The sequence below is a fragment of the Rhipicephalus microplus genome, unplaced genomic scaffold (genome assembly GCF_043290135.1).
Source record: "Rhipicephalus microplus isolate Deutch F79 unplaced genomic scaffold, USDA_Rmic scaffold_23, whole genome shotgun sequence".
Taxonomy (NCBI): domain Eukaryota; kingdom Metazoa; phylum Arthropoda; class Arachnida; order Ixodida; family Ixodidae; genus Rhipicephalus; species Rhipicephalus microplus.
Genome location: NW_027464596.1, coordinates 9,586,057 through 9,609,573, shown reverse-complemented (window position 1 = coordinate 9,609,573; position 23,517 = coordinate 9,586,057). Strand labels below are relative to the sequence as shown.

Genomic DNA, 23,517 nt, shown 5'->3' with positions numbered 1-23,517 from the left:
TACGTTACGTTGTAAAACTCTGTGTACAACAGAAAAATAGTCCTAGGTAAAAACACCTAAAAAGCAATTGAATAGGTTTTATGCAAAAACCGTGCCCCAATGACTCTCAAATCTCATAGCGCGTAACAACATCGTGTCACGCCAAGCTTAATCAATTTACGAAATCATTCGGTTTCTGCTAACATCTTCCTCAAATGCTCATCCACGCCACATCCCCAAGGCAGTGAAGGCATACGATATTACACTAAACCTTTGAAAAAAACTACAAAAATAACATATTTCTCGGTTTTTACGTAATGCAAATTTTCGCTCTCATGATTAAACTAACTTCAATTTTCAGCCTTTAATTCAGCGGTTTTCCTTTTGAAAAATTTACTCCACATCACGTAACTTACAAAATTAAACTGGCTGAAATCTGCATCTCCAATGCAACACTGAGTAACAATATTTAACCCGCCTGTGCAAAAGTTACTCATACTGACCACCCTCTTTTCTCATGGTTCTTTTAATCGCACACGATGGGGTCACGGTCCCGGCGGTTTTCAAGCACGCCAGCGGCTACAACACGCACAAACACTATGGATTGTCCTGCTGTTATACCTCATTCGGCCCTTCGGCTGGCTCCACTCAGGAATGTGCAAGGGATGCCAGAAACAGGGGGGAAGCCTGTGACATTTTCTGTTTGTGTTCACCCCTACGTGGTATTTAGCCACTCTGCCCTTTCGATTTTGACCCTTCGGGCAAGGCTGCTTTTCCGAAGTCGCCAAACTCAACTGCGCGTTTCGTTGGGGTAACGCACCTTGTTTCCCCCCTCTACACCTGGCTCGCCGCTTGTGCCTCCATGAACGTCACCATTGACGTTTCTTGAAACGGATTAACGGCCTACCCTTTGTGTCTTTCTTGCGACTGGGTGGGACCTGTCCTAGGCTTACGCAGTGATGAACGCTTACACTTCTTCGTTCCTTTTCTGCGATGTTTGCGAAGCACCTTGATGGTATCACTGCACTGCTGAAGCATGGCGTTCTTGCTCTCACCAGCCACTGCGCTAACCATGCCTACATTTGACGGTGTTGAAGCGTCCTTTCGAGGCATGAGGATGGTTTCCAGCTCCTTGCTGAGCCCAATAGGGCTGCTGGCACCCACCTCATCCCCGCAAGTACCGTCTTTTGAATCGGTCTCTACCTCAAGACCGGCCAAGGCCTCGCTCTCGACATGCTCTCTGATTTCCTGAATGGCGGTATCCTCCTCTAACTGCTCAGTAGCCAAGCTACCCTAAGTAAAGTTAACCTGCTTGATGCTGGCGAAAGTAACGCATACTCGCGAGATTCCTTCTCTGAGTGATGGAACTCAAGTGTCTCGCTATCACGGTTGTCTGAACTGCTTTCCGTCGTTTTCACCACTTTTGTATCACGCACTTCCTCTATAGCAAGTGAGTTGCCAATTTTCGTGTTTTTGAATGGGTTAATGCTTGTACTACCCTGTCATCGAAAAGAATGCCCTCCTCTCGCAATAACATATCCGACTTGTTTGAGAACAAGTACGGATAAGATTTAGGGAGTTTTCCCAAAACTGCAGCCTCGGTTGTTCGCTGCTATGTGACCAGTCTCATTGCATCTGAAGCAAGTGAACGGCTTCTTAACTTTAAAAGCATTCTTCGCTTGTCCCGGGTTTTGCCCCTCCTCACTTGGTTCACTATCCTCCTTCTTCTGAAATTTGCCAGACGGGACCTTTCTTTTTCTTTTCTCATTTCGAAAACTCGAAAAATGTTTCCCATAACCTTTATTCGTGTTTGATTTGAAATTATAGGTTCTATCGGCTCCCAGGTTGCTGCTATAATATCTGTGTGATGCGTACTCTTCGACAAGTTCTGCTGCTTTCGTCGCAGAACTTATGTCACCCCAGTCGAGTAACCAGTTTTTATCCTGCTCTGGGAGACAGTTCAAAAACTGTTCTAATAGAATCCTCTCCACTACAGCGTTCCTGTCACTGTATGACTTGGTGCTTTTTAGCCATTCTGTCAAATTTGCTCTCATTTTGTACAGAAAGTCAGGATAGCTCTCGCTCTTAGACTTTTTAGCGCCCCGAAATCTTTGTCTAAAAGCCTCTGCGCAAAGTCTATACTTTCTTAGAAGGCAAGCCATGACCTTCTCATAGTTGTCTGCGTCCTCCTTGCTGAGTCGTCCAACAACCTCCGCTGCCTCGCAGGGCAGAACAGTGAGTAGCCTTTGTGACCAGGTGTCTTGCTCGAATGACGTTTTCTCGCACATTCATTCGAAATTTACCAGGTACAGACCAATATCCCCTGATACCACATATGGCTGGATGTATCGGGACATGTTGAACTCTGCCTCCTTGTTGGGGTAAGGTACCACTTGCTGGGGACCACTGCCCCACCTTTCCCTCAACTCAAGTTCTCGTTTGCGGATCTCGATCTCGTGCGCCTGTCTTTCTGCTTCACGTTCGCATTCTAAGCGACGCTCCTCTCTTTCGTGCTCATGCCTCTCTTCCTCCTCTTTCTGCTGTCTCTTTTTTTTAACTGATGAGGTCCCATGCTTCACAGAGCTCCTCATCATCAGCCCCCAAATCATTAATCACTTGAATGATTATGAGTTTTCGTGCCAAACCCTTTGTATCGATCCCCAATTCCTCACACAACAGCAACAAGTCCGGCTTCTGCAGCTCTCGTAAGTCCATGATCGTACTGAGTGCTCGCTACTTTCAAAATGACTTTCCGAAACGGCGAAACTGAGTCTTTCGGCAAAGTTACCTACCAGTTCTAAATTTTAACCCTCTTTTAGAACCTGGTTCACTCAAAGGAAAAACCAAGTACTCACCCATACGTGATCCCTGTCTCGAGACAGCTGCTTCCCTTGGGCCGACTATTGATGTCACTTGTAGCTTCGTATCCGACCGCTGCCAACCACACTTTAAAAAAAAAGGGAGTGAGGAAGGAGAAACGTCCTTCGTTCCTCCTCGAGGCTGGCGAGTTCCTCCTTCTCGCAAGCTTCACGCGTCGCACCCTCTTGCGGCAAATAGAGATGTAGTAACGTTCCTCCCCCAGACGTCACTGTTTCTCCAGTTTCTCGTTCGCGTGCGTAAGCTGAGTTATGCATCGTGCATCGTGCAAGCTGTGCATCGTGATTTATCGATTTTATAAGCTGTGTGCAACTCCCTATCTTCTGCGGTTACAAAAGGCAATCCTCTGCTGAAACATTGCTATTGAGCACCGTCATTTTTAAGATGAGCAATTCAGCGAGCAACGGCTCTTCACGATCTGTGTGCGATGTTGACGCCGATCAAGACAGGTGATCGCAAAACAGGCAAGTTCATTTTCTGGTTGATAATCCGTACGCCCATGCCTACTCCTGTCAGCAATATTCTGTTTTTTTTTTTTTTTTTGAGTGCAGGTGGACAGCATTAAATAACTTAAACGATCTAAGCTGCAAGCTACATTTGCCCGTTATGTTGTTTCTATACGTGGCTGCACGGTCAGATTTGATCGCATTCACGTCTGATAATACACCACTGTCTTTGCGTACGTTATACAAAATACCGGTGTTGCACGGGCACTATGATCACGATCGAATTTAACCGTAGCAATTGGCTTTCTTATGCTAGCTGCAAAAGTGAGCCTATCACTGCTGAGAAATTGGATCCTGATCGGACTCATTAAGCAAAGTGACCGATAGTTTCGTTCAATCAATCTTGCCGAGTCACACAGACGTGTCTTACTGTGACGACTGTAGCAAGGGCGTTTTTTTTTTTTCGGGGGCGTTTTTTTTTTGCAACAGGGGGGGGGGGGGGGTGCTCTAAGCGTACTTTACGCACGTGCGCGAGTTTTTATTGTTGTTCTTATCATCACAGTGGCAACTTGGTTCATAAAGCGGAAGGCTGCGAAGGCTACAGTGGTCTTTTTACAAGATGTCTTGCACACAATTAAGTTTTCGTGTGCATTGCATAACTTTCCTTCTAATGCAGTTTTAAGTATGCAAACTGTGCAATGCAAAAATATGCCACTTTGTAGTATCGTTTTGTTGCAACATGCACGTGTATAAAAAAGGTTCTACAGCTGTTTATAGTCCAAAGTTTCTCATGTTAAAATTAACAACTGAGAACTGACCCTCAGTATTTAGTTTTTAATTCTAACATTAGAAACTTTGCACTAAATGTGGTTGGAGAACTTATTTTGTTTGTATCAATTTTACTCATCCTGACAGATCTCTGTCCAATATGCTCACCTTCAAAGACACCATGCTGCACCATCCTTCATTTGAAAATAGATATCATTTTGTCTATTTTCATTTTGTTGGATTCTTTTGCAATTGAATATGGCCTTTTGTAATGCTTTTCTTTTGTTTCATCCAGGAAATGTCTTGGTTTCAAGAGCACACCCACGTTTTGGAATGTGTACCATGAATGTTAAAGAAATACAGCAAATTAAAAAGCACTTGCAGTGTTGTTTATTGTTGTTGTTGTTTTTATGCATCACACGTTAAAAGGATACATCACAGCCATCCATAAATGTCTTCTCGAAATTGATCCAAAGTGAAGCTGTCAATATGGCCACTCTCTGACGTGATGCATCTTTGCTCCAATAACTCACTAAATATATTTGTATAAATGAAGTAATATAATTCTTAGGGCTTGTTTCTCTTTATTTGACAGAATCTTAATGAAAACCAGCTGATAATAAAACCAAGAAAGGTATAGGAGTTATAAATTGTACTGCTTTAGGTGTGTTTTAATAAATTAGATATATATGGGAAAATAAAAAAAAGTGCTTGAAACGACAATTTGCTGCTGGGAGGATAAGTTGTCTTTTCATATACTATATCTTCTAAAGGTTTTTATTAAGGTTGTGTCAGATATTCATAACATGCACATGTCAAAAGAACAGCCATAATCATGCGCAGGGGTCTCAATAAGGGTGAGCTACGTTTCACTGCAGTGCAATCAAGGTTGCCAATCGTCCCGGGTTTTTCTGGACTGTCTTCACTTTTTATGTATTGTCCAGAGCTCTTGTCCACCGGGCGCATCATCCAACAGAGCACCACCCTCTCGCAACCTGATGCGGCTGAGCGAGAGACGGTCTCCTCGTTTCGCGACAATGCGAGGGACAGAATGGTTACCTTTGGAGAAATCCTAATGTATGTATTACCACAAGGCCAGACTTAAATACCCACCACCAGACAAGTGCCTTAGTAAGCAGATGTCCACTACTTGGCGTCTATTACAGACACGCACTTTCCCCTGTACACGCACTTTCCCCGTCACTGTACAGCCATATTTACCCCGCTGTTGACACGCCACAATGCAAAGCGTATGGTGTGCCTAACGCTGAGCTCGACCATATTATATGGGCCTGCCCCGCCGCTACTCACTCAGTTAAACACAGCACGAACTCTACATTCTCAATCACCACGGACGAGCAGTGGGAGGCTTTGCTGTTCAGCACGTGCCCGGAGGACCAGCTATAGAGCTGGGCTGTCCGGCTGGCTAAAGACGCTGCCAGGATCCAAGGTCTGGCTGCTGCTGAGAAAAGGAGTTATAGAGCGGCCGTCTCCCGGCCGCCCGTCACCTTTGACCTCAGCAGGGACACTTCAATAAAGTTTCTTCTCTCTTTCTCTCTGCCTAATTTGAACAAGGTTATAGTTTGAATTAATGAGATTTTACTGCACTGCTGAACCAATTCATTAGAGACGCTGATGTAAGACTAACTGCGATAAGGAACACCAGCGTGCCCAAATCAAAATAGGTGTTAATAGGAAAATGCATGCTTTGTACACTGCTCATATGAGACACCTAATATAAGACTATTACTACCGAACGCATGTATCATATAAAGGGGTTCGACTGTAAATTTTTTTTGTTTAGGGTAAAAGGCATGATCCATTGAACAGGAAACATTCAAATTGAAAGGATGTAAGTGTTCATTCAATCTACTGTTTTGTTTTTAGAATGATCCCTGCAATTGTAAGGTAAGAAATTTCTTTGAATAACAAACGCTTTCCCTCTGTTTGTTTTTAATGTTTCATTTATTCTTTGTGAAAAACATATTACGCATCAGTTGAGAGTACGACAAAGATACCCCAAAGAACAAAGCAAAAAAAGTAAGCATACAAAGGCTCTATTTATGATATTCACTTGCAAAAAGATGTACGCAATATGGCACATAATAGGAAAGCTGAGCTAGTTAGTAAGTAATTACTCTTAAAGACAGAGAATGCAAACATGGACACAAGAAGAAAGTGTAGACATTTGTGCGGTGTCTACACATCTTTCGTGTGTCCTTGACTGGACCTTTTAGAATGAATGTGGCAAATGTCAGCAGGACTGGCGAAGTCAGCCTTGCTAAAACTATTCTAAAAAATACTGATGTGTCACAACCTCACAAACTTCACAACTCGAGTAAACATCAAGTGGGTAGAAACCCCGTATGTCACCCAGAATAATTAGTCCAAAGTCATCAAGTACTTTGACGTTTTAAGAGGATCTTTGTTCACTGCATTCCAGGGTTTTCAGGGGCTTTCATACGAGCACTAATAAATAAATGACAAGGACTCTTTCAATTTGCATGAACCAGCTGTGATGTGCGATTGAGCACGCTGTGTACAAAAGTGTCAACTCTGGGGTAATTTCTTCAGTCACTTTCTGAAGAGCTGACTGCTGCTCCTCTGGAAGATCTCCTACACTGAGCTGCTGAACTCCAGTTGTCGTAAGATCCGAGTTCAACATGGAGCTCTACATTGGCTTTGCAGTACACGATGGTTTATATGTGGCTGTAAAATGCATGCAGTGCTTTTAATAGATTATGAACAAGCTTCGGTTACCACATAAAAAAAGCTTGTCATTTTGTACTAGCTAATAAAGTGGTGAATTACTGTACAAAAACAGAATCTATAGCCAATATACTATCACCTCACAAAAGCACACTTAAGATCATGAAAGCCGGCAGGATTTTGTGGGGTGCAAACTTCTGCTGCATTGCAGCAGAGAGAGGGAAAAATTGGTGGTGTATTTTGGGTGAGGGGTAAGTGCATAGCTTGAAGGGAGCAAGTGCGCCTTTTGCAGCCCCCTGACAGTGCCCATGCTTATCAATGAACATGAAAGAAAACAGGGAACCTAAAAGCAGTTAGTAGAGACTGACAACCAAGCATAGTGTCACATGTAAATAATGACGAATTTCTGTATATAGAATCTTCATATTAGAATTGCAGAAACACAGCTTTAGCGAACCTGTTGAAAGAATGCCTCACACCTAATGATAATCTACACTGAAGTTTGCATCAGTGCAGTTATTAGCTGGCAAGGTGTGAAGACATTGAAATACTGTACTCCTAACTGTGCATTGGAGCTTCTGTTCCATGACACTTTTTAGTTGTTACTCTGTCAGAAGGTTGGCACTTGGTTACAGCGTAACAAAGATGTGTGAGTGAACAAGAAGAAAAAATAGGCATAATATAATATATAATAGGAAAAATAGGCAGAAAAATAGTAAGTTAACTCGTAAGCCAAAAATATGCAGGCAACCTTGGCCCCTATCCGTGAAGCTTGTAAAATAAGTTTGCCAAAGCTAGTCTAGAGAACAGCATAGTGCGTCACAATCTCACAAAATCCATGGCTGGAATAAAGGTCAAGCGGGTAGAAACCCTGTTTGTGATCGGGAATTATTGCAACTAAGGCAGCAGGTGCCTTGACAATGTAAGAGGATCTGTGTTCACTGCATCGCAGAGTTTCAAGGGGCTTGCATAGGAGCACTAATGAACCGATAACAACAAGGACTCTTTCAATTTGCATGAACTGCGGCTCACCATCGTGCACACTGTGGACAAACGTGTCACCTGTGCGATAACAGTAACCACTGTCGCTAGCGGTTGTAGCTGTGGAGATGAACTCCTCTTCAGACACTTTACAAAGAGCCAACTGCTGTTGTTCTGGAAGATCTCCTAGATTAAGCTGCTTTGCTCCAGTTGTTTCAAGATCCGAGTTCAACATGTTGCCTGACAGCTCATATGCCAGAAGAAGCTGGTGACGTGTTGCAAGTGTAAGACAGATGTTCTTGAAGTTCTTGGCCTTGGATGCAATGCTCTTAAAATAAGAATGTTTAGCCTCAAATCGCGTGCCCCAGTAGCGGCGCGGTAGGCCATACTTGAGAATATACTTTGGATAGTGTAGCAAGAAGTGCAGTTTTGGTGTCACTGCTGCATTTGGGTACTGCACTGTATACAGCTCGAGAAACTCCTCCACCTTCACCTGTAGATATGGCACACAGCTCCTTGGGATTTTCTCTGCAAAAATAATGTCAGCAATGTGTCTGTATGCCAAGTACACCTCCCTGTGAGAAGTGCCTTCAGGAACAACTTCAGCATATATCTGGGGAAGCAGACGAAACAAGCACCATTTCTGGCTAGCTGATCCCCTCATGGAGGCTTTGCCATTAAGAAATGCAATCGTAACGGCAAGAGGTGTGGCCTTTTTGTCATGAAAGCCATACTTGAAGGATGATATCCTTTCAAGGTCCTGTTTACGGATCACTCGGTCACCAACTAAGCCTCCCAGAACATGGCGAATGACACACTCCATACCGCCTTCGAGTATGTCATGCATGGCATCGGGAGGAAGTTGTTCTGTGATGTCAAAGTGCTCAAGAGTTAGCAGTGGTGAAGCACTTGCGATGCCGTACATGGGCCCATTCACAGTTGGGTCAAGTGCAAATGCTTCTAGATGGCTCTTGTATGTTTCACTTGTTCTTTCGACACAGTCATCCGATCTGCGCAGCATTCGCAGTTGTTTGTGCGATGCTAAGCAGTAACGGCAGACTCTGCCTCTGCTAAAGCTGCACTGAAGGCCTGCTAAGCAGCGCATTGAAATGTTGTCTAAAATGAAAGCCACGACTGCAACATTAAAGTGCAGATTCCCAGAATGCACTCCATTTTGTTGTATCAAATTTAAGTCTTGCAAGAGTGGCTGCAGCACCTTTTCCATGCCATGTCGTAACACGACGCGGTATTCCACAACCAGAAGCAGGTGAATTGAGCAGAGTTTTGAGCAGTGTCGGGGATGCAGATTCAAAACAGAGAAGTAGACAGCTAAAATTTTGTGCCGTCCAGCTGCAGCACCAAGTGGATTTACAAGCTCCAGTTCATCAGTATACAACAGCAGAAATATCGTGTTGTTACTGCTGTCGCGAGTAAGGTGGTCGTACCTGCTGAATGCATCACCATCGGTGAAGTCGCACAACAGTTCTTGAGGCTTCGCAGTAGGCTGTGAAATGCATTCCAACAAGTCTTCAGATTTCAGGAAGTTCACAAGCAGCTTTGAAGTAGGAACGTAGCGTTCGATGTCTCTGTAATTGGCAGTCTGCAGTGGAACTTGATTAACCTCGGTGTAATTAAAGTGTTCTGATATATACTTTTTTCTCATGTGGGTGCTTTCCAAATCAGAAAACATGTTGCTCACTATATCAGTAGCATTCAGCTGACGCACGACATTTTCCGCTGTGCCTGGTGCCACACTTCCTTCCATAAGGAGCTTCACTGTCCTTTGCATCAAACCATCAATGACATCTTGTATCAGAGATTTCACGGTGCAAAAAATTTCATCAGTGGTGCTGGATGCCTGTTTTAGCTTTTCAGTTATTTTGACATATAACATTGCCAGCTGTTTCTTGATTTTGGTGATGAAACAAATGTTTGAGGCAGCATCATGACTGTGTGCCTCTGACAAGTTTGTAACAATGGGAATAGAAATATCTTCAGTTTGTTTGCTTGAGTCGCAGTCAGGTGCAAGTTCGTTGACTATAATGCCAGCAGCATTTCTGTGAACTCGATACACGTGTTTCTTATAGGCGAAGTAACGCCGAAATGATGCTGCACAGCCGTCTATTCCACACAACACGTGAAAATCTGGCTCGATGCTGTGGACTCTCATGTGGTTAACGACCCGTTTGATGGAAGTTCCCCAAAATGTGCACCTTGGGCACGGCGTGACTGGCATTGTGATTTCTTTTTTTCTGCTCAACTTAGATCACGCTGCGAATCGCATATAGTTACAGTGCACTCAGCATCAATACAGCTCTTCAGGTACAGCTTGCTATATACATACAATTTGAGTAGCAGAGCAGTTCACGTGGGCTGATGACGCGAACGTCACACAAACCAGCCGAAATAACAGCACGAATCTGTTACCGGCGCGCAGAAACTCGCAACAGTAACCACAAAATTGCACTCGCCCTCGACGTACAGCAAGTCGATATGTTTTTCGGCTGTTGTCGTGATGACGTGCATACACTTTTATTTCGTCGTGATCGATGACCGTCGAGTGTATTCGTGCCTGCGAGCTGACGCAATCGTTGAGCGGAGATGGGTGCAGAAACGGCAACAACTAAGGTGGCTGTGACAGCCGATTTGCTGGAACAAGCGCGTCACTCATGACAGTCAGCTGACCGCATACTACTGCTCCGGCTGCAGTTTCGGATTGCCACAATCAATGAAGTATGTGTGTCATATGTTCCACTTGCAGCGCACGAGCAGCAAAGCGATCGACGTCTCACACTGAAAACAGGGACAGCACACACAGCCACAGATGTACCAGCTCGAAACTGTGAACGAAACACAGGCACACAATAGTAATCGTGAAACTCTCGACGCGCAGCAAGTTGGTATGTTTGTCTGCTGTTATCGTGATGTCAGTTTGACTTTGTCGTGATCGATGACCGTTGAACTGACTGAATCGTTGACCGGAGATTTGCACAGTGACGGAAGCTATTAAGGCGGCAGTAACCGTTAAGTTGTCGAAAAAAACGAATCCCTCATGGCAGTCAGCTGATCGACGTTTTTCAGCTGATCGCGTATGGCTGTTTCTGTTGCAGTTTCGCATTCCTGCTATTGCTGCCATTGCCGCAATGAGCTCGTATATATAGCACTGCAGCGAAAAAAAGAAAAACAAAGGAAGAACATTTCCACGATTGCCTTTGATATGCATATATATGCGTGGCCACGGTGATCTGTTTTGCCAAAGCAACGCGAGTCTCATAGTTGCTCAACTTGCCATTTTTCTTCGCAAGATGGCAGCAAAGGAACTCCAGGCTGATTTCTCCACTCCGGCGCACTTGAATGCACGTAGCCAGCGTGCGTCATGCAGGGGTGGCAAGGGGGGAGGGCACTGTTGAACTGGAGCCTTCCCCAAAATTCTTGCTTGCTCCCCTCCCTCAGGTGCTTGGAAAGCTCACCCAAAAGATGCAGTATCGAAATAAAGTGTCAAATTATTTGCAATTTATGATAACAAGCTATTACCCTCTCAGCCTGTGATGAATAAGCACTTGAAATGCAGTGTGCACGGTCGCAACAAGAAACTAAATGGCTCAAACAGTAGTAGATTTAAAAAAAGTTTAGTTTTCAGTTCAGTCTGCTTGTGTGACTTGGCTAATTCGCGTGTAGGATGCGAGATCCTGTTTTCGAGGTGCCTACCCCTCACAACCCCTCACAGACCTCTCCCCTATCGGGGTGGGGGGTGGGGTGGTACGGCTATAGTAACACCTGAGAGTGGGGCGTGGGCATGACTTTCTTGTTTTTACTATAGCTGAAAAACACCTTCTTAGCCTGAATACTGTTGATGTCTGCTCACAGTAGTTAAGCCTTAAGCTGTGGAAAAGCCCGGAGCTTCAAAGCTCAAGTTTCCTTGCTTAAGGCTTCGGGTTTCCCCGAGGCGTTTATCGCTTCCGTTGCTGAGACTATCCTGCGGACTAATAAGGCAGAGCAGAGGCAGCGACATAATCCGAGCAACACGAATACAGAGCGTGAAAGAATAGCCGTGAAAGGACTAACTTGCTCTGGGTGGAAGAAAAGGAAGTAAAGGTTTCTGAACACGTGGTTCATGTTTGCTGAGCCATTGATCAGCTCTCGAATTTTACTAGCCAATCTACCATTTAATATTTAGCTGTTACACTGCAATGATTTACCCTTCAGAAGAATTTCATATAACGATTACACCTCAGATACTATTCAACAAATTCTATTATTTCTCTCTTCGCCCCCCCCCCCTTTTTTTACATTGCGCCAAATTAATTTTGTCGCAGTCAAAACAAAGTAATCCTGTTCCCCTAGTCTAGAAAACCTAAAGGTATCGACTTGCATTAACCACCGGCCTCTTGGCCAATTCCCCTTAGTGGGTGAAAGTCAGAAAGGAAAGGATCAAGCAAGCAAGCAAACACCAACAGATGTGCTGTGAGCTATAAAAAGGGGGTGTTTCAATCGGCTCGTGTATAGCACCTCTACTCAGTGATCTTCTATTGGCAAAAATAGGCGAAAAACTGCAAAAAAAGTTAGAAGGCTCGCATGTCGTCAAAGTATTCAGATACGTGAATGATTTCTTGGTTCTTCTAAATAATAACCCTTCTATGCTCTACTCGATTGCGACTCAAACGATAGGTGTGTTTGAAGATTGTTTAAAGCCTCTTGTGTTGACACATGAAATGCCCGAGAATGAAAAAATTACGCTTTTTGGATATAAGACTGTTTTTTAGCTCATAGCAAGTTAGTTAAGCGAGGCATAGCACGAACCTGTCTTGAGAATGCCTTAAATAGGTCGTGTGCCCACAATATCACTGCGAGCTTCAAAGCTCAAGTTTTCCGGCTTAAGGCTTCGGGTTTCCCCGAGGCGTTTATTGCTTTTGCTGCTGAGACTATCCTGCGGACTAATAAGGCAGAGCAGAGGCCGCGACATAATCCGAGCAACACGGATACAGAGCGTGAAAGGATAGCCGTGATTCCATACAAACACCAAATATCACTCAGGCTCAAGAAAATCGGAAAACGAGTTGGAGTTCGTGTCCTGTTCTCGGCACCGTTCAAATTAATCGGCCTCACCAAATCTACAGACCCCCTGACAACGCAGTCATCAATCGAATGCAGAGTTCAACATAGAAACAGATATATGCGGCATGCTCCCGGGAAGTTGTCTATCAGACCCCCCTTTCATGCGGTGCTTGTTATGTCGGAACGACTGGAAGGTGTCTGAATGATCGACTGACAGAACACGCACTAACAATGTTAAAAACGGGAAAGATGGTTTTCTTGCTCAGCACGGCACAGAGTGCAACTGCAGTGTGCCCCTTTTCAAGGACACAGCGACGCTGTACAATTAATTAAGCACAAAGATGAGCGCACCTGATGTCGAGGCCGCGCAGATGGCATGGGAACAGGTGTCTTGCATTAGCAAGCCCTCCGTGTCTCTGTCCGAGAAGGAACTAAGGTTCCTCGAAGGTTTTGGTGCGGGCAAGTAGTTATATTATCTTTACTTTTCTGGTTCAATTTCTTATGGACTTTTCTCTGCCTTTTTCTGCGCTTTTGTTTTCTTGTTTTTTGTTTTTGTTTTTCTCTTGCTCATGTATTGCTCTTCGTGCCATATAATTTTTTTGTCACATGGTTACTGTCTCCTCTATATATTTTCGCGCTCTGCGCAATAAACTCAGTTGGAAGTTAGCACTCGTGTCCTTCTTGTCTCAGCTGTGTCGTCGTTTCTTTCTCACGCTATAACTAACGTTAAAATTTGCGTCGCTCACCTCGCTGGCTGGTTTGTCCTATTTTTTGATTTTTCGATGCTGTAAAATGCTCAGATGCGTTGCATTTTTTTGGCAAATTCTGCCGTCCACTACATATTCCAGAAGATCACAACCTGGAAACACTAAAGAGTGCGTTTCTTATGAGGTTCCCAGAAGCAAAAACAACGAAGAATCTTCTTTTCCAGGTGAGGTATTTTTCATTGCATGTCAAAAACAGGTTGCTGGCAAACTCTTCTTTACTTTCTTTTTAAACATGTGTTGTACTGGCATATAGCTGAAATGATATTATGGAATCTTAATTTTTCTCTCGCAGAGCAGCTAGAGCTGGTGAGCTTTTAACAATATATATATTTGAAAGTTCATTTTATTGCACTCTGTTCAAGACAGAACACACAGTAGTGCGTAAGACCTTTTTTTGCTTTTTGTGCACTCGTAAAAAAGCCGTTACCCGCGGTGTATTTCAATTTAACATGTTTTCATAAGTGCTGTACAAGAACCAACTTTCCCCCTTTTTGATTACTTCGACCAGCATGCGATAATGTTGCTTAAGTCTTTGTGCTTATAGCTAGTTAATGCTATTTACAATGCGAGTCAAGGTGTCAATATTTAGCCCCCCCCCCCCCCCCCCCCAAAAGTCAGCAAGAGCTGTTTTCCCTGTTATTGTTACCTCGTTTACATTTACCTGCATGTTAGAGGATCCTAGATGGTATAAATTAATCAATCTGGAAATCGATCGACCTCAACACCACAATATATTTATCTAGATTTCGACACATAAATCCTCTGAATTTCATTTAAGTAAATATTTCTGCCTTCCAAATTTCACCATGTCACTTTGATACCGGGGCTCTGATCTTCATATATTTCATGCAATGATTGTTTGGCAGTGTACGCATGCTTTCTTGGGCATTTATGTGCAAGTGTATGACACTGAACTTGGCGAATTTCGGGACTGGGAAGAAGGCACAATTTTAACGCCAACCTCAAAGATAAGAGCAGTGCAGCTGGATCCCCCAGAACTGCCAACACAACATCCACTTGTGACGGCTGAAGTAGTGTAAGAAATACATTCCATGACGAATCATATGCACCCAAAATGTGTGAACGTATAATATATGAATGTTGTGATGAAGGAGAGAGGCTGATTTAATGAATATTTACAAGAATGTAGCGGCAGCCAACCAAGATGCCTGAATAGACTCTAGAGTGAGCAGTTTAAGCACCATTGTTCTTTTCATCACTTAGGAGAGTACCACACCAGCGCATTTTTCAATAGCTTCATAATATAACATAAAATAGCACAGCGCACAACATACAACACACACTCATTTATACAAACACACTACAAGTTCAATTTCGCCCTCCAAATCGTGAAGTACAGCTGCAATAACATGCTTTTGCATTGCGCAGAGTAATTCTATGGGATGTAGAAAGCGTCCAAGTTCCTGTTTGTTTCCGCTAATGGCCAAATGGAGAATGTATGGGCACAGGTGAGCAGGCCATAGTGAGGTAATGACGAAAGTTAAGTATGTATTCACAAACCACCTGTGATGGGTAGTTTACAAACGTAAGTGCGAGTTTCTAGTGGTCATTCCAGCTGTGCAACGGTGTGCTGTAACTTCTGAGAATGATGAATTGTGTTGAACACTTTGAAGGAATAAAACAGTTCTTGATAACACAGAAAAAAAAAGAATAGCAGTTTTTAAAGGTACGTTTTGTGAAATTTGAGTCCAGAGGAATGTCTGTTTATATGTAGTGTCAACATTGAGTGTGTTATATCACATAGTTAGTTTGTCACTTACACTTGCTACACACTTCAATGTAGCAGATTCTTGGGCAAGAAGGTGCAGCATTATCACTGAACCTTTTTGATAGTCTGTTAATAAAACTGCGAAGCTACGCATCCAGAGTGCCACTCAGTATGCTGTTTAACGACATCATGAAAATAAAGCTGCATAGGTTTACCCCAGGCATTCTTCTTCTGGATCTATGCAGTCTATTTGTGCTCTTTACTATTGTAGATACCACCTGTACCATAATACTCAACTTCTGATGACATGTCCGTGGTAAATATTTTAATAGACAGTAATTCTAATTATGTTTATAACAGTAAGCTTAAATATGAACACAAAATAAAATTGCATTTCTGTGCAACCTCATTTGTTTTGTCCGTGCATGATTCAGTGATATTGCTGCCCCATATAAAGAAAATCATCTGGTGTCAGATCTGTTGGCATAGCACAAGAAGTTACAACTTTAGCATAGGTATAACATTATCATTAGAAAGAGTTATTTGTAACAGAGTTACATTGATGTTGAGATGATTTTTTCGTCACTTACTCTTGAGTAGACAGGTTCTTTCATAGGTTATTTTGATACTTCTAGGCCTGCAGTTCCAACAGTGCAAAAAGAATCTACACTGGATCCCAAGAACTATGTTTTTCCCACAGTTCCCAAGGATATTCTCTATAACCTTTCAAAGGTGACCAAAAGGTCAGAAGTCACATCAACCCTCCGTCGTCGCATTATTGAGTGGCTCAGCTTTGACCTTTTTCGTTACACTATGTAAGTACGTTGTTGCTTATCATCATGCTCTGTTACAGTATGCCCTGCCAAACTTATTGATGTTGCGTAGTAGTGCTTTTAGGTTATGCGTAACTGTTACATCGGCTGCAACAGTGACATTGTCTCCTCCTCTTTAGTTTCCGATTCCGTGTGTAAGTTCCCAGCCCGTTAACTTGGGCTGAGCCTACAGGGCTCAACCTTAGTTAACCTTTCTGCCTTTTTGTTAACCTTCTCTCCCCTCCTAACAATTTCATGCGAGTTCAACAATGTGTCAATATATAGCGAGTATTTATTTATGTCATAAGACAACAGAAAATGTTGTAGAATTGTGATTATCCCTGTGGAGTTGTAGTAAAAATGACTTTTCAGTGAAATAAGATATGTAGTCAGGAAACAAAACAGTACAATGAGTCAGTAGATAGAATGTAAAAATTTAAACTGAACGGCCCTGCTTCAAGTTTTTCACAGAACAGTGGAATGGGAGCTTTTACATCCATTAAAAATGCATTCTTTATGACGAGACCATTATTATATGAGACGTACATCTACAATGTGACAGAAAGAAGTATTAAGAGGAGTTTAAGAGATAAACCTAACGTATCAGCGTAACATCTGAAGATAGCACAACTGAAGTTTGTCTGCATGCATCTCTGAGAATGTAAAATGAGCAGTCATGTGTAATGTGGGAAAAGCAGGCACGTCTAAGTCATGGATGACATTTTTTGTGAACTTGCATCTGAATGTCACCTTAGAAGTAGTGACAGCAAAAATAGTGAAGATTATGTAGACATAACAGTGTTTCCTCTTTATATAAAGCAATCAAGGGTGTGGTGAAATGTAGAAACAGGAAAGTTGGACCAAAATCGCCATGAGTTAAACTGCATCTTACCAAGATCTCAATATGGAAACTTAGGTGTGGCATGAATACCTATATCTATGGGACTGTGTCAAACATGCCTAATACGTAATTTCCATCACTTGTTCCTTTTGGTTCTCTGTACAGGTATCCAGGAAAGCTTTACGAGGAAGCTGCTCGGCAGCTTGTTTTTCGCCATGCTGTCTTGAAAGACTCACTGGGATCTGGATATGTAGGTTTCAGATCCCCAATATTTATTTTCACCTATGAGATATCTACAAAAAACTTACCATTGTGACAATGTAAAAGTAGTGACAAAAGACTTGGAACTCTCATCTGCAAATGTTTGTGATATTTATTCTGCACTTCTTAAGGCACATCCAATCACAATTCCTTAAATAAATAAGGAAGGGGCCACTCTTACACCTTTTTTGAAAATGTATTACGCAGCCAAGTATCCGCATAGAAACGCGTACGCTGTCAGCGTCGTCGATTCTCAAGGCCGAGAATCAGCGTCAGCCACAGTCAACGCACTCAATTTAGACGCCGCAGAAGAATCGGCAATCGCTCTAGCAACAACAACATGTACAGACGCCGCGGTGATTTTCCCCGACTCACAAGCCGCCTGCAGGAATTTTGCTAAGGGCCGTATCTCAGCCAATGCCATCAATATTCTGAAACGGCGAAGCACTCCACTCCCATACACTTGTGTATTATGGGTGCCAGGACACGAGGGTCTGCAGGGAAATGAAGCGGCGCACGCCGCTGCCCGCGAGCACGTCAGCCAGGCTGCCCCCTGCCCACAGGACATTCGACCCGTCATTGAAGAGACGGAAGTTGTTCAAAACACCTACTCGTCGTTACTCCAGCATTACAGGCTGGAGCGACGAGTATACCCTCCACCACACCCAAAACTTACAAAAGAGGAAAGCGTAATACTGAGACGCCTGCAAAGCAGCACATACACACATGGGGCCCTAATGCACCATCTCTACCCAACAAGATATAGCTCTATTTGTCCGCTTTGCAACGTACCGGACACCCTGGCGCACTTGCTTCTTGCATGCCAGTGTATTGCCAGACGTAATCTGCAACAACACACGACTGATAACGAAGCAGGACGGACGACCGAAGACCTAACCGAAACGTGGGAGGCGAAGCTCACCCTCAAGGACCTCGAAGAGCAACAACAACTCGTCGCCAGAGCCAAGAGGTCAGTAGAAGCCAGAGGGTTCCTGGACTAAGGAGCCCTCGCACCTCAAGGTGACATCGGGCATTGCTCGGAACACTGTTTCAAAATAAACGTTTACTTCTCTCTCTCTCTTACGTTTTTAATTCATGATGAGCAAGTCATATTATGTATGAAGCATTGTGTTCTGTAAGTTAGTGGGTCTATCAAAGTAACTGTTGCCTGCATTTATTGCACAGCTTCTGTTTCTAATTGTAGCCTAGGCCTGTAAACTACCTATACTAAAAACATATTGGAATACTTTGGGATTTTTCACAAAAAGTCAGCAAAATAAACCTAGCTTTAGAAAATGATTGTTACACTGAGGTTTACTTTCTGGAATTTGGAAATTAACAAATTTGCCCATCTCTTGATATACTGTTTTTCAATATACAGGATTCATGATACCATGGCTTGAAATTGAAGTGCAAATTTGAAAGGAAGAAGTTTTTGAATGATGGAGAGGTGGCAGAAATGCGCCAGAAATACGGAAAGCATGGTCATCCATCATCGACATCATCATCTACATCGGCAAAACGCCTCTGCAGTGAAGTCAGTACATTCTAGATTTTAAGCACGTAGCACTAGTAGAGTGCCATACTGTCATAGGCTGTGATCGTACGCTGTCGTCGTCGCTCGGCGTAACATTGGGCAAAACGAATTTAGCATAGCCATCTGAGCATGTGCTCATGCCAAAGAGAAAACTTCCTCTTGTTTTTCGAGTGCCTTCATGATAATATTAATGCAGGAAAAATGGTATATACAAGCTGAGGAGCAAATGCACTTGTTACATAAGAGTAAAGTAGTTCATTTACTTGCTTGCAGCCTGCTTTCACTGGACGGATCTTGAAATTTTAAACGTTCATGTAGTGCTGCACTATATGATCACGTCAGGAGGCAGCTGCGAAGATACTAGTAAAAGTGTGTTTTGAAGACACGTTTGCAACTCAACAGTTATAGAATGCTTCGCTTTGTTACAGGAACATCTGAAAAGTATTCAGTCCACTGAAGATGAGCAGAGTGTTGAAATGCACATAAAATCAATGCAGCAAGAAATGAAGGGTGCAACAATATCTCTGGAAAAACTCACAGACTCAATGACCCGCACATTTCATGCTCGGCGGCATTGGGTGAAAGAATCAAGACCATCAATGTATGAATTGCTGCAACAGTATCCGGCACTTGGAAGACCTGAGCTGGCAACTTTCAGATGCTTTGTGGATCTCGCAGTATCAATACTCTTGTGCATCTCTTTTTTCAGATCTTTCACGAGTTCAAATTGCTTGGTGGGAAGCCACCAATAGAAACTATTGTGCATGCAGCACAGAAGCATGTTGACACAGTAGTAAACATGATGAGGGAAAAGATGGAGCCGATAACCTCACAGCTGCTGGGAATGGCCGAAGGAACCAGTGAGGATGACAAAAAATGTACGAACACAGGGCCTTTCCTGCACTAAAAAGGTATTTAAGGTGTATGTAACACATATTTATATTGCAGTGCTGACAACTCTTGCATTCCTCATGGCTCTTCCCCGCACTGTGAAGGAAAAGTCGTCATCATTCCTCAAACAAACGGTAAGTCATTGTCAAAGCTCTATATTACTTTCCATAGTTCTCTAGTTTGTAATACCCTGCCATGATGGGGTCCCATTAATATTGTTTGAGGTGGACTTTGTCTCCCAGAAGCGCTCCAGTTTCCACATAGGGAGTATGGATTGTACAGGTTCCAAAGCTTTTATACCCTTTCATGAATCTTTTAACGGTGAAAGGGCACCTTCGCACTTTCTGCAATCATAATAAAGCTGAAGTGCTGTATAATTGCACAATACTGCTTTATGTACCTTAATCATTGCATAGTTCTATAAATATTACTTACTTTTTTTTGAATTGTGCTTGTAATTTAAACCTGCTGCCCACCTTTAGAGCAGGAAGCTTTACCATATATGGAAAATAATTCAAAAAGCATGACAGCAAGTTCTCACAGCCATGTGCATTTCATGAAAGTGGGCATCCAGCTTGAGCTCCTTGTGTATAGCTACATTCCTTCTTTCTGCTCTCTTGAGGTGCAATTCACTTATTGACATTTGCATAGACCGGTACTAGTCAAGGTATTTTTGCTGCTAATCAGAGAAGTGCAGCTACTGAGCTTGAATTGTAAAAGTTTGTGCGTTGATACTCATCATACTCATAATGTTCAAGCAAGGTCATTGCACTCAATGCATAGCCCACTGTGTACTACTAAAGTAAGACGGTAAGTTGGGCCAGTTGGTTAGGATCCATCGTGAACTTACTTACAGCCCAACACCAGAAAAAATACAGGACAGGGAAGGAGCAAAAGAAAAAGAAAAGACGGCGCCGTCTTTTCTTTCTCTTTTGCTCCTTCTCTGTTCTGTATTTTTTCTCGTGTTGCGCTGTAAGTAAGTTCACGATGGTGTACTACCATGTTGTCCAGCTGGCAAAAACGAAATGGCCTACATGAAAAGGGACAAGTGAAAAGACAGTTGTCTTATCCTGTTCCTGTATCCTTAGTCACTAAATGGCGCTGTTGCATGGTCAGGCTAGCAGGTTACCTTTGAAGCGTGAAGTCTGGGTGATAATTCTTCTGTTTAACCTCTCTTCTTTCCTCTTCTTTTTATCTTTCTCTCTCTTCCTATCCGTCCAGTTTTGTTGGAGTACTGCTACTGGACTAACACTTAAGGTACCTTAGAACAAGAAAACATGAGACATTTTGAAGCCTGACATGATAGGTCTGCGTGCAAGGTATGAAGTAGCAGAATTTACCTACTTACGGCACAGTTCTAGTGTCAACTTATGATGTTATACGGCACACAGCAAATAAGTGATTTATATAGATTGATGAATCGTAACACCCATAAAAGACACAATGCATACTGAGCCAAACGATGTAACATTACATATATTGTCATAGCCACTTTTCCTGAAATAATTGCACCATACTGATTCTTCGCTTGGTCTAGTACAGGTCTTGGATAGGCCTTACTATCTCAATTTCATGTGTACACGTGTTTTGCATAATCTGGAATCAGTCATTAAAAGGCTGCACAACTAAGCACTTGAGGCTTGCAGAAAATGTTTTAATTCAGAAGGAAGAAGTATACTAATTGCAAACGTAAAAGGGAAATTGGTATGTTGCAAATCATTCGTGCATCACTTCTGCTGTCATAAAATTTTACTGACCAGACTTATCATAGCAAGGATCTGGATGATTTCTCAAAGTGGGCATTACAGAACCATGGGATTCTGCAGGCTTGAAGGAAGTTAGCTGAAGGTCCGGAGAAAAATTGGTGCCTGCCCCCTCCCTCCTTTGCACCCTGAGAGCAAGCATATTCAAAGCACACCGCTTAAGTTTCATGCCTACCTGCCCCTCTGAATGAACCCACTTGTCATGAATGCCGTCTCCCCCTCCCCCCACATTATAAAAAAACTCCTAACTCCTGGTACGGTTCCTGCACAAGCACTTCCTTTGTGTTTCGTGAGCAGCTAATCAATTTTTCCTGGTTCTACACTCATCAAGTCATCCACTACAGGTTCGCCAAGTCACTTCGCAAACCTGAGTGGTGATTCATCTACGCAACCTTCATTAATCACGCCCTACTCTCAATAAGCACACCTCAGTACATAACATGAATGTGCGAGAAATTTAGTCTCCATCTGGGAGATCAATTTCTTGTGGAATTCGGAAAGGAAAGTAAGTGCAGTTGCATGTCAGTGAATAATTTTTTGTGGGCTCTTGCTTTTTTTGAATTTCGGGCTTATGAAAGTGAAAGAAGAATGATTGCTTGAAGGTGAAGGAGAGGGTAGGTTCTAAGGGGGATTTAATTGAGTTGGACGGACTTCCTGAGAATATGCTTGAGAACCCCTTGGTCTACTGTATAGGTAGTATTTCCTCGATCTAATACACAATTTTAGGCTAGACAATGATGAAACGGCAATTAAGGTGTAAATGTTAGGGTATATAAAGAAGCTCATGCTGCTGTTTGTGTGTGTAATAAAGAATTTATGGCTGAAAAAAGACTAGTCATGTACCGTGCGATAAGATTATGAAAAACAAAAGTGTGAGTATTTATGATCTGTTATGCGAATTGATGAACAAATGATCAACATTTCATCATCTTTCCTTTCACTAACTAGTTTATTGGAAAGATATTTTTGTATTCAGATATGTTTGTACTGTGCTACATATCAATATTAAACTTTTTCAGGCACCGTGGTTCAGCGCGCATCCCTGTGTCATTTTGGATAATGATGAATACTTGGGGCCATGCATGGTGCTTACAGAAAACCAGCTTTTGAAGGCAGATAACCCCATTCAAGCAATCCTTATGTGCTTCTGCCTTCACTGGGTACTAGATATTTGCTACGACTCTGCCTTTAAGGAGTTTTACTCTATTCTAGAGAACGTGCTTGGGCAGCACAGTGTGAAGCTGTCAGCGACAGCGATTCATGTGCTTTCTGCTTTAGAATGACTTGTCAGAACAAATATTCATAATCAAATTTTTGTTAACTGGTGATGGTAGAGTATTTTCTTTTTTTTTTTGCAAACTTACATTTGAGTATAAAAAGTGTATTTAATGGGTCATGATAATAGGGTTTATTTCTGAATGAAACGTGTATTGTAATCTGTGTTTTGCTTGCATTTAGTGTTGCTGTGCATTATTAAAGTTTATGCAGTGATTGAATGCCACAGTGTCTCCTGGTTGCATCTTTTTGTGCTGCTGCAGCTCATTAAATCATCCAGGCTTCTTCAATTTCTGCCGTTTGAACAGTCACACCCATTTATTCGGAGCTCACTGAACTTGAGCAGTCTTGCAGTTTTCTTCGAGTTTGAATGAACGTGTTTTACTGCACTTCTCCCAATGTTCTTTGGGCACTTGTATATTGTGTGGATTCAATCAAACAATTTAAAATTTCCACTTTGGAATGGCTTTTCCTAAAATAACTTGGAATGGTAGGGATTAGACACATTCAAGTTTGAAAAAAATAATGAAGCTGTAATGTTAATTCACACGCTGCGTCGAGAACTTCAGGCACGACAATGTTATGTTTTATTTCTATGCCTCCTTACCTAAAAATTAGTCAAATGTGTGTGGCTAGGGTATAACACCAAACTCTTAATGCAGAATTAACCAAACGAAAATTGACTGGTAATGTTAATAGACTAAGGTGAACCTTCAAACTAATTTATGAACATGTAGCTTCACATGCATATGCCAGACAAAACAGTAGTATGGTGAGCCAAGAATCTCAGTTGAGGAAGGCCGTGGCCCATCATGTGCAGTGTCTT

The 23,517-nt window shown here is 42.6% G+C and overlaps 1 pseudogene; it reads left to right on the top strand.

Moving 5' to 3' along the window:
- Positions 1-22,835, top strand: part of LOC119177929 (uncharacterized) — a 49,536-nt pseudogene extending 26,701 nt beyond the window's left edge.
- The last annotated feature ends 682 nt before the right edge of the window (positions 22,836-23,517 follow it).